General features: G+C 39.7%; 1 long non-coding RNA gene across 1 annotated transcript in view; it reads left to right on the top strand.

The window, feature by feature from the left end:
- Positions 1–1,267: 1,267 nt before the first annotated feature.
- The window catches only part of LOC103480504 (uncharacterized), a 28,353-nt gene continuing 20,684 nt past the window's right edge, over positions 1,268–8,936 (top strand). The window contains exon 1 of the long non-coding RNA XR_536098.2: positions 1,268–1,493. This is a non-coding gene — a long non-coding RNA (uncharacterized LOC103480504). The remainder of the gene's footprint in view (positions 1,494–8,936) is intronic.

The following is an 8,936-nucleotide window of genomic DNA, read 5'->3' as shown; positions in this document are numbered from 1 at the left end:
AAGGGTAAAACTCGCTACATTTATACATTTACCTCGTTATGTGCGCGAGGTGTAGGAGCATAAGGCGCGCAGAAGTGTAAGGGAAAACATCATCGGCGCGCCGCCCCCTCCAGACGGGGTTTTGGCGCCCCCTCTGGTGCTGCGCCCCTATGCGTTGCATACCCTGCATACCCACTTTTTGCGCCACTGAGTTCAACCATGTATTACAGGGTGACTAAAATGTAACATTGTCCATTAACACCCCCATGTAATGTCTGAAAATTCCTGAGCCAAATCCAACCCCAAATTTTGATTTCATTCATATGCCGTGTGGTTACTCGGTCACAAAAAAACAAACATTTTTGTTGATATTTTCACTTTATTTAGCAACACAATGTTTATTTTTGATTGAGAGAGTGTAATTACATGTAAAGAAGATTAGACTGTACGTAATATTTCTTTTGAAACTAATTGCTATTCAATTACGTGTCCTAATTCTTTCACATAGCTGTACATTCAGGACACTATGTGAAAGAAGTTAAAGCACTAGCGTCAGTCTTTTGGTGTTCATATTGTCAGATGGTTTGACACTTAAAAGTGATATTTAAGCAGTAGTCTGTTGTTGTTTACCTATATGTATGCGATTGCTCGTTTAGAATCTGTACCTGTTCCGTGAGTTCAGAAGCCATCAGTGTCCAACAAGTTTATTGGTTTTGAGATGTTATAAAAGTGCCTTCCTCGGAGCTACTTCTTCTTCTATCTGCTTTCAGTGTGAGCTATAAACCTCACACTGAGGCACGAGACAAACATCTCTTGTCTGCAGCGTGCGCCTATGGTGGTGCATTTTTGTGTGTGTGTGTGTGTGTGTGTGTGCGTGTGTGTGTGCGTGTGTGTGTGTGTGGAAAAACATCTCTCGTCTTGCAGTTTTACTGTTTTAAAAGCATATACGTGCTTTTAAAACAGTAAAAATCAAGTATGTGTTTGACATGGTTTTAGGCTATCCAAACCAAACTTTTTAAGCTAAGTTATGAATCAAAATATAGCGTGGGTGGTTAACAGTGGTGAAAATGATCCTCACATAACAGGTACTCAAATGTTCTACAGCAGCAAATGCACCACCGTAGGCGCACACAAAGGTAAACACTGAAACTCATGATTAGGCTGATGAGTTTCACCTGTTGGTACACACTCCTTACCAGATGGTGGCGGTAATGCTCACCTAAAGGTTTCTTGCCAACCGCCAATAAATGTCAAGAAAAAGAAGTTTCACCTGTTACTGTGTGTGATATACGCTGCTAGGACGGAGAACTTAGAAAACTATGTGGAGGACACAGCTGGGAGTTTTGGAAGAAAAACGCTTGCGGCCAAGTTAAGGTTTTTTTTTTTTTTAAACCTTGAAGCTTGAAGAAAACACACAAAGCGGAACTGAAAACCTGCTACTACTCTGGACTGAGCTGTTGGGGCTACCAGATGAGAAGCTGCTTTCCAGAGGGATAAGTAAAACGGAGGTCCAGGTGAGCTAATCCTTCCATTGTTTTCTCATGCCTGCCTAAACCTGCTCCATAGCTATCAATCACTTCCAGGAGCTTTCCTGCACATAAGCTAATTGTATTGTTGGAGTTCTTTTTTCCATTATTTCTGTTTGTCCATAACACTTACTGCTAAGTAATTGAGGCCATTCTGAGCATTTTTTTTATATTGTCCCAGCCAGAGTTCAGACCCTAAATCTATGGAGTCTCTTGAAAAAGAATTACAGACAAGAGATGTTTTTACAATCTGGTAGATTTAGAGATCTTTTGCCCAGGACTGTGAGTAAATATTGTCCAGTCAAGATGTGGAATGCTTGCCAAACACAGGACTGAAAGCTGGTATCGAAGAACAAATTGCATCAACAAAACATTAACAATAGGTATGCACTTTTAGACATATTTCAAACAAACATTTTTCCTCTCATTGCCAAATTTAAAAAAATATTTAAGCTGTTCATAAATTAAGTAGAACTTCCGTTTGAATACAGCACATAAAATACATAACTTTAGGTATTCGGCATAAACATGGAACAAAATTAGGCAAAGCTGATCACATTTTAGACTGCTAGATGACAGCAAAATTCACTATACTTAGTGTGTGTGGATTATGCATCAACAAGCAATTTTTAGATATTTGTGCCACCTTGGTTCCATATAGGACTGAAATCTGTTTGGGGCTAATTTATTGAAATAAACTTGTTTGCAAGGGGTCATTTATTCAAAAAGCACTTAAATTACATTATGGGAAAAAAATTTAAGAGATATTGTGGTCCAATGTTCAACAATTATAATTTTTTTTAGATATGTCTGTTACCAAAGTGTTTTCTGGCACAACTCTATAAACTGAGGTGCACAAAGAGCCAAAATGCCTCGTTGGTCTAGCAATAGAGGATTTTTGTACCATTTCAAGTGTTGCTGGAGTCTTCACCATTACATATGTTTCAACCACTGAGCAGTTTTTTGTAAAATTCTTAATGAACGGCATGCAAACACATGGGCATGCATACTATAAAATTTGTTTCGATAGCAACTGCATTTACTCTTGCTCCTCTACGGTTGCATGTCTGCTGATTCAGTCAACCCTTCTGGGATCTAATGTCAAACTGATAGCTGTCCATCTTCCTCCTTCTTTCCTTTAACCTCCCAGTCTTCTTCTTTTTGACTTCTAAACTACTGCTACCAATTTTCTATTGTCAGCAAGCAGAGTGAAATAGGTATTTGGTAAGAGACTAGTAAGAAATGAGAGGGTCTCCTTTTTTTTTTTTTTTTTAACCCTCCTTCCATCAACAAACACTGGTAGCAGGCCGAGTTTCCACAAACCGTACAGAGTGTAGTCTTTAGGGGCTCTTTTTGAAGTTGAGCCCAAGGATTACCATGGTTGCTTTCTCAGCAGTAGCAAACCTGTCTCTGATTCTTGAGTTTGCAGGAGAGGCAGTGGAAGGAGGAGGAGGAAGATGTACAGGGTGCTGTGAGAAGGGATGGGGAGTTAAAAATCCCTGGGGGATGGAAGGGGTTTGTGGGGTGGGGGCTGGATTGGGCTGGTTGAGGGGGAAAAAAAATAAAAGCAACCCTTGCATACTGAAAAAAGGAAGAGATGGTGGCGATAAGAGAGCATGCATGTACACATCTGTCCTTCCAAAGAGAAGATTTATGACTCACTAATTAGTCAAGAGCTTGTTTCATTATTTAACAATGTTCAGCAGTGATTCAGGCGATCGTGTTTCTGCCCCATGCACCATTATGTCTTATCTCCTCTATATGTGCCATGACCTTTAAACATGTAGAACGACGAGCTTCTGGAAAAAAGAAGGTACAGTCATCAGAATTGAATCCCTCCATATCTAATAATGGCAGTCATTGTGTGCATGTGCTTTCCCTTTCTATTTGTTGCTGTGAGGCGACAATGGGCAACACAGGTTGGCAGACTTGTCAGTAAGTGAGTGTTTGTGATTAATGGTGTTTACAAAAGAACTATGCATATTTTAATTTTATAAGTGTTCTTGCAGTAGTTCACATCCAACTCTTAACACTTATATTTTTAATTCTGCTGATGTAAAAAGAAGTAAATGTATTTTTCAGCCACGTGGCACAATCAAGTAAGTTATTTTCAGCTATAAAAATTCTTTACATAACAATCAACTTAAAATAAATTTTCCTTCACAGTTTGAGTGCTTGAAATTGGACTCTCTTTAAGAAGCCTTTATACTTTCCGAAACTCCGCCTTCAGGATGTCATCACAACAATGCTTCTCATTGGGAGTGTTGGACTGAGAAGTAGTTTGTATGATAAGCTAAGGTTGCAGTACCACTCAGTGTTGGTCAATTGTTGCTAATGCTTGTCTGATGGAGCTATTTGAGGAAGGCGTGGGGAGAGCTGCACTGAGGCAGCAGCTCGGCTAGAGACTGCAGCTCCAAGGAGGAGCTGCATGGGAAAAGGCCATGCTTTGTGGGATCAAGCATTTCGGACCCTCGATGGCTGCCACGGGTGACTCAAGGATTTCTCAAACAAGCATGGAAGAATCAAAGCAATACTCTGTTTTTGATGAGAGAATAACATGATAAAAATAATGCCCCCCACATTTAAATAAGCTCATCTTACTATTAATGTGCGGTTACTGTTTTCTTAAGACAAATCCATTCTGCAAATTGAAAGGCCATCAAATTTCAACAATCTCTCTTTAGTTACCAATATATTATAACCATACCATCAAAAGTTGATCATATCAATATAATTTTTTCAGGTGATGGACACGAAATTGTAGGTACAAGAGGACAGGCTAGAACCTCGCTGATGAGATTGAAGAAATAAAGACGTGTTGGTCCTCAGGTTGAACATGGTGACAAATTGTAGGGTGTCAGCGGTTCACACAGGCGACGGAAGCTAACCGGCCAGGTGGAGATGTTGGTAGCGAGACAGGAGACTCGCAGGTGAAGCATAGCTTATAACAATGTGCTAAAAGCAAATTTAGCTAACTATTTAGCTAAATTGTATGAAGGCTTGTTAAGTAAAGGGTCTAACCATGTGTAAAAGCATATTGTGGTAAGAAATGCTACTAAGCAGTGAGTTCATGAACATAGAAAGGCCCACACAGTAGGGAGGGGGTGACATGATGTACATTATTTGGAAATATGAATTAAATTATAGCTATTCCAGCTTTTGGTATGTTTTATCTCAGCTGCATCAGCAGCAGCCAGGGTCAGCAGATGCTCAAGCAGTGAAGGAGTACAAGATGGAAGAGCAGGGCCAGATCAGATAACTCTGCCATATCAGAGCAATCTAAAAGAAATAGCAGTTCAAAACCAGCGAGCGAAACTCTACATTGCCAAGAGGAGTTGTTTAAGGAATTTCATTCAATTCAGTGCAGTCAGTGTTTGTATTTAAAAGATTCTAGATTGTGGTTTTATACATATTTTGAACTTCACATTATTTTTGTATGGTAGATGTTCTGGCACTGATCAAGTTGTTCAAGCCAGTCGTTCAATTTCTTCCTTGAGGACGACGGCTCTGAAAGTAAAGCTAAATCTCCAGTAGGATTGTCAAACTATACATTTTGTGTTGGAATGTTCCAGTCAAAGTTCAGATGGAAATTCAATTGAGAATCTGACAGGCTGTCCAAAGGTGGTAGAAACAGAACCTAAAAGACTTGGAGCTGTAACAGCAGTGAAAGGTGGTTCTTTTCACATTTTTGCATGTAAAGAACTATTTAAAACAACAGTTTCTTTCCACTTCACAGCTTTATACAGTACTTTGGAAAGTTCTGGAGGCATCTTATAAGTAAAGCTCATTTAAGTACTATATGTTGAAGAACTAAATATTCTGTTTCAGAAGTGAGCTTGATAATGCATCCACATCCTTTATACATATATTCTTTTTTTGACCATAATTACCCTGCAACTGATTCTTATTCAATCATTAGTGCTCAGATATCACAACTATTTACCTCTTTAAATCATGTTCAAACTTTTACAAGCCATTATTTCAGATGAATCAGAAGATCTGAACAAGATGGCAAGTATTTTTGCATACTGCCTTTTTCTCTCCCTTTTTTTTAGGTTTTGATGAATTGGCACTTATCAGTTAAGTGGCAACACTGGAATAAAACTGTAGGAGAACAAGGAAGCTTTCCAAGAAACGGCACCTTGGTGGACAGATAGCCCTCTTGACACAGATTTTTGCCAACGTGTTCAGACCAAGGACAGGCTAATTAGGATGCTTAAACTTCTCTTTTGGGTGATTTGTTTTTCAAACCTGGATACAACTTCCCTCCTACGCCCCAGTAGGAAACGAGAAGCCACTAATTGCATCAATTGGGGTTAAGTAACTTGTTGCCAGCTGGAGGACTGTTGTCCATGCAGTAGCTGTCCAACATGAGGCTTGTATCTTCAGATGGTGATTTATTTATTTTTTGTTTTGTTGGCCAGGCAGTATAAATCTGACTGAATCTATTTTAGTCCATCGACATGGGTTGAGGTACATCTTAATGCTGTAAATGACAACCGTATGTTAAGTACGAACAATAGATGACAGCAAAATTCTTTGGATAGGATCTTTAGTAAAAGACGAATATGCATCAACAGGGATTTTGGCTGAATGGAGAGTGGAAGCAGTCAACATTAGTAATGGGAAATTGCTGCCTGTTTATCTGTGTAAAGTTCTGTGTGGACATTGACAAAAGCACATGTTTGGAACATGACTGACTTGATAAGTGATGTATAAATGACCAGAGAGCACTCGGAGAGAGAAGCTGTCTTTGCAGATTTGTAGTGCAATCGTTTTCTTAAAATGGCTATTGAGCTGACCATGAACTCCTCCGTATGCCATCAGTGGGAAATGATCTACCAAAGACAGAAGTGGAGCTACAGCATGACCAGAAAGGAGAAGAATCGAGATTTTTCATTGACCCGATCAAAGTCTAACTTTCAGCCTGGCTGGAATACGATACCAAGATCTTCAGAGAGTTGTGCACCAATAGACGTCTGCAAACCTCAATCTGTTAAAGCAAGGTTGTAAGGAAGAGAGGGGCAGCATTTCCCTATGATGATCAGGTAGAAAGAAGATTAGCAGTTACCATAGCAAAATGAATGATGGGTTAACTTTAGTTTTTCCATGAACGTTTTTTTTTTTTAAATGTTACTTTGTCTGTCAGGACAGAGGGAGGGATGGAGAAGCTTTTGGCTTAGTCGATTTTGAAGTCGTCTTCATGTTGTTTGTCACAGCATCCATGACACAAAGCGATGCATAATAAGCTGAAAGATTCCATGTGCGATGGTGTGTAGAAAGGGAGAAGGAGACCGTGCACTGAGAGAAACGCGTTAACTCAGAAGGAGACGTAGAGGACATCTGCAGAAAGAAAAGGGGGAAAAAAAAGACCCTGGGAGTTTCCGAGCAATTGTACTTTCCCTGATGACATGAGTTGATTTTATTACAAGACGTCTGCTAATATCTTTTCTGTCACCTTAATTTTTATTCCTCACCATATCGCCAACATGGCAAGCAGAGCTAATGAATTCGACTGTGAATGAAGGAGCGAGAGGTGGCAGGGAACGAGGGAGAGCTAGAGCAAGTCATACTGCGAGAAGAGAGCATATTGCATACTGAAGCAACTCCTCCAGCCACTGACTTGGAAATGAGTCACAGTGCTCCGCTCGACTAATAAAATCTACAGCATGTGTTAGACTGTTTCTCCTTGTTTAACACCAAGCCAGAATGTGTTGGGTCATAACAATGAGGTGGTAAAAATGTTCTAAATGTACTTCCCTTGTGGAGCTCGGGGAGAGTTTTGAATTTTGTCTTCGCCAGCAGAGGGGGGTAATGGTACACTGAAGAGTTGGACTTGCTTTATGGATATCTCACTCCAGGAAGATCACTTAGGAATGCCTAATTTGGATTTAAGTAGAAAACAAACGCACCCTTCGTGGTTTTGATTTTCTTATTTTTTCAAACCTCTGTTCTTGTGTCATGTGAGGTTGAAATTAGTGGTGCTTTTTAGGCTTGTTTGTTTGTTTTTTTTTGTTTGCTGCACCTTTGATTTTTCAACATCAAGAGAACTTAATAGTCATTAATCCAGCAAGATGGGAAGACGCAAAGCATTTTCTGAATTTACATACCTCATTCATATTGCACAAAGCCCTCATGCTGACTTTTCTCATATTGGGTTTTATTTGAAGCAGTTTTTTAAATTTTTTTTATGAAAACCATGCAGCGAGGGTTTTTTTTGGTGTTTGCTTATTGATCGTGCAAGTATAACACCATCAAAATATGAGACAACTTCAAGCTCAGCAGTGCTGACAAGCAGGATTATGTGCTAGTTAAAATCATTCTCTTTCTGTAAACAAACCAGTGCTGGAGGGAACTTCATAGCTGCAACATCTGCCCACACTACGTAAAATAGACAATCTCCCTCCAGATGCTGCCTCTGATCTGCTCAGAATCCTGAATTCTTCATCGCTGATTTGTTTGGAGATCAATGCAAGGCAGTGCATGATTTTGAAGTGTAAGGAAAATTATGCATATGGCTCTTAAAATCTTTAACAAATAAAAATATCTGAAGCGCGATTCACATTGGTATTCGGTTCCCTTTTACCCTGATAACAATAAATTTCAACTTGCCAATTCAAGCGGCCAGTGATTGGTTTTTCCACCTGGGTGCAATTTCATTTTAGTGTTCGTACAGCTGTTCTGTGACGGCCTCAGAACTTTAACGAATAAGAAGTATATTGTGGATAAGTTCCAAGTAGCTTATAAAACTACCAGGCTCTGAACATCTCACTGATCACCTTTTCACAAATAAATCATCCATCCAAGAAGGTGCATATGAGTGGCAGTGTCATGCTGTGGGTTTAGACACTCATTTAGATCAGAACCTGTGACCAATCTCAACTTAAGCTAATATGCTAAGAAAAATTGGGGAAAGGTTTCGATGTCCAAAGCTGGTAAATGAAGTCTTTGTCTTTAACAGAAAACATTCAGCACCATGTAGGATTGGAAATGCGTATCTCGGCTTCATATCCATATTTAGTAAGAGGGCCCTTTGGACCATCTATTTATTCAGTCGCTGTCAAACGTGAAGCCATTGGGGAGACTAAGCGTTGAACAGGTGCCTCATGTATGGAAGCTGTCAGTCCTTGTTGCAGCCAGCCCTGGATTTGAGTCTTGGCCTGTGGCCATTTGCTACACGTCATCCCGGCATCTCTTCGCCTGCTTTCCTGTCTACCTTCCATCAGGACATTTCTATTTCAGGGCTTACGTTATACCTTTGGATAGTAATAGAAGTTTAAGGTTATTACTAAGAGTATCATTCAGTAAATTTGCATACTAGTTAGAAGAATGGCAAGTACAAAAATGTAACTCGCATTACAGAGGGGAACCTAAAACATCATTAGGTTCAATACTGGACCGATCCTCTCTTCTTTTCCTCCAGATTGTTGG

Source organism: Poecilia reticulata, linkage group LG18 (genome assembly GCF_000633615.1).
Source record: "Poecilia reticulata strain Guanapo linkage group LG18, Guppy_female_1.0+MT, whole genome shotgun sequence".
Classification (NCBI taxonomy): Eukaryota; Metazoa; Chordata; class Actinopteri; order Cyprinodontiformes; family Poeciliidae; genus Poecilia; species Poecilia reticulata.
Note: the sequence above shows the minus strand (reverse complement) of the source record. Positions and strands in the feature narration are given on the sequence as shown.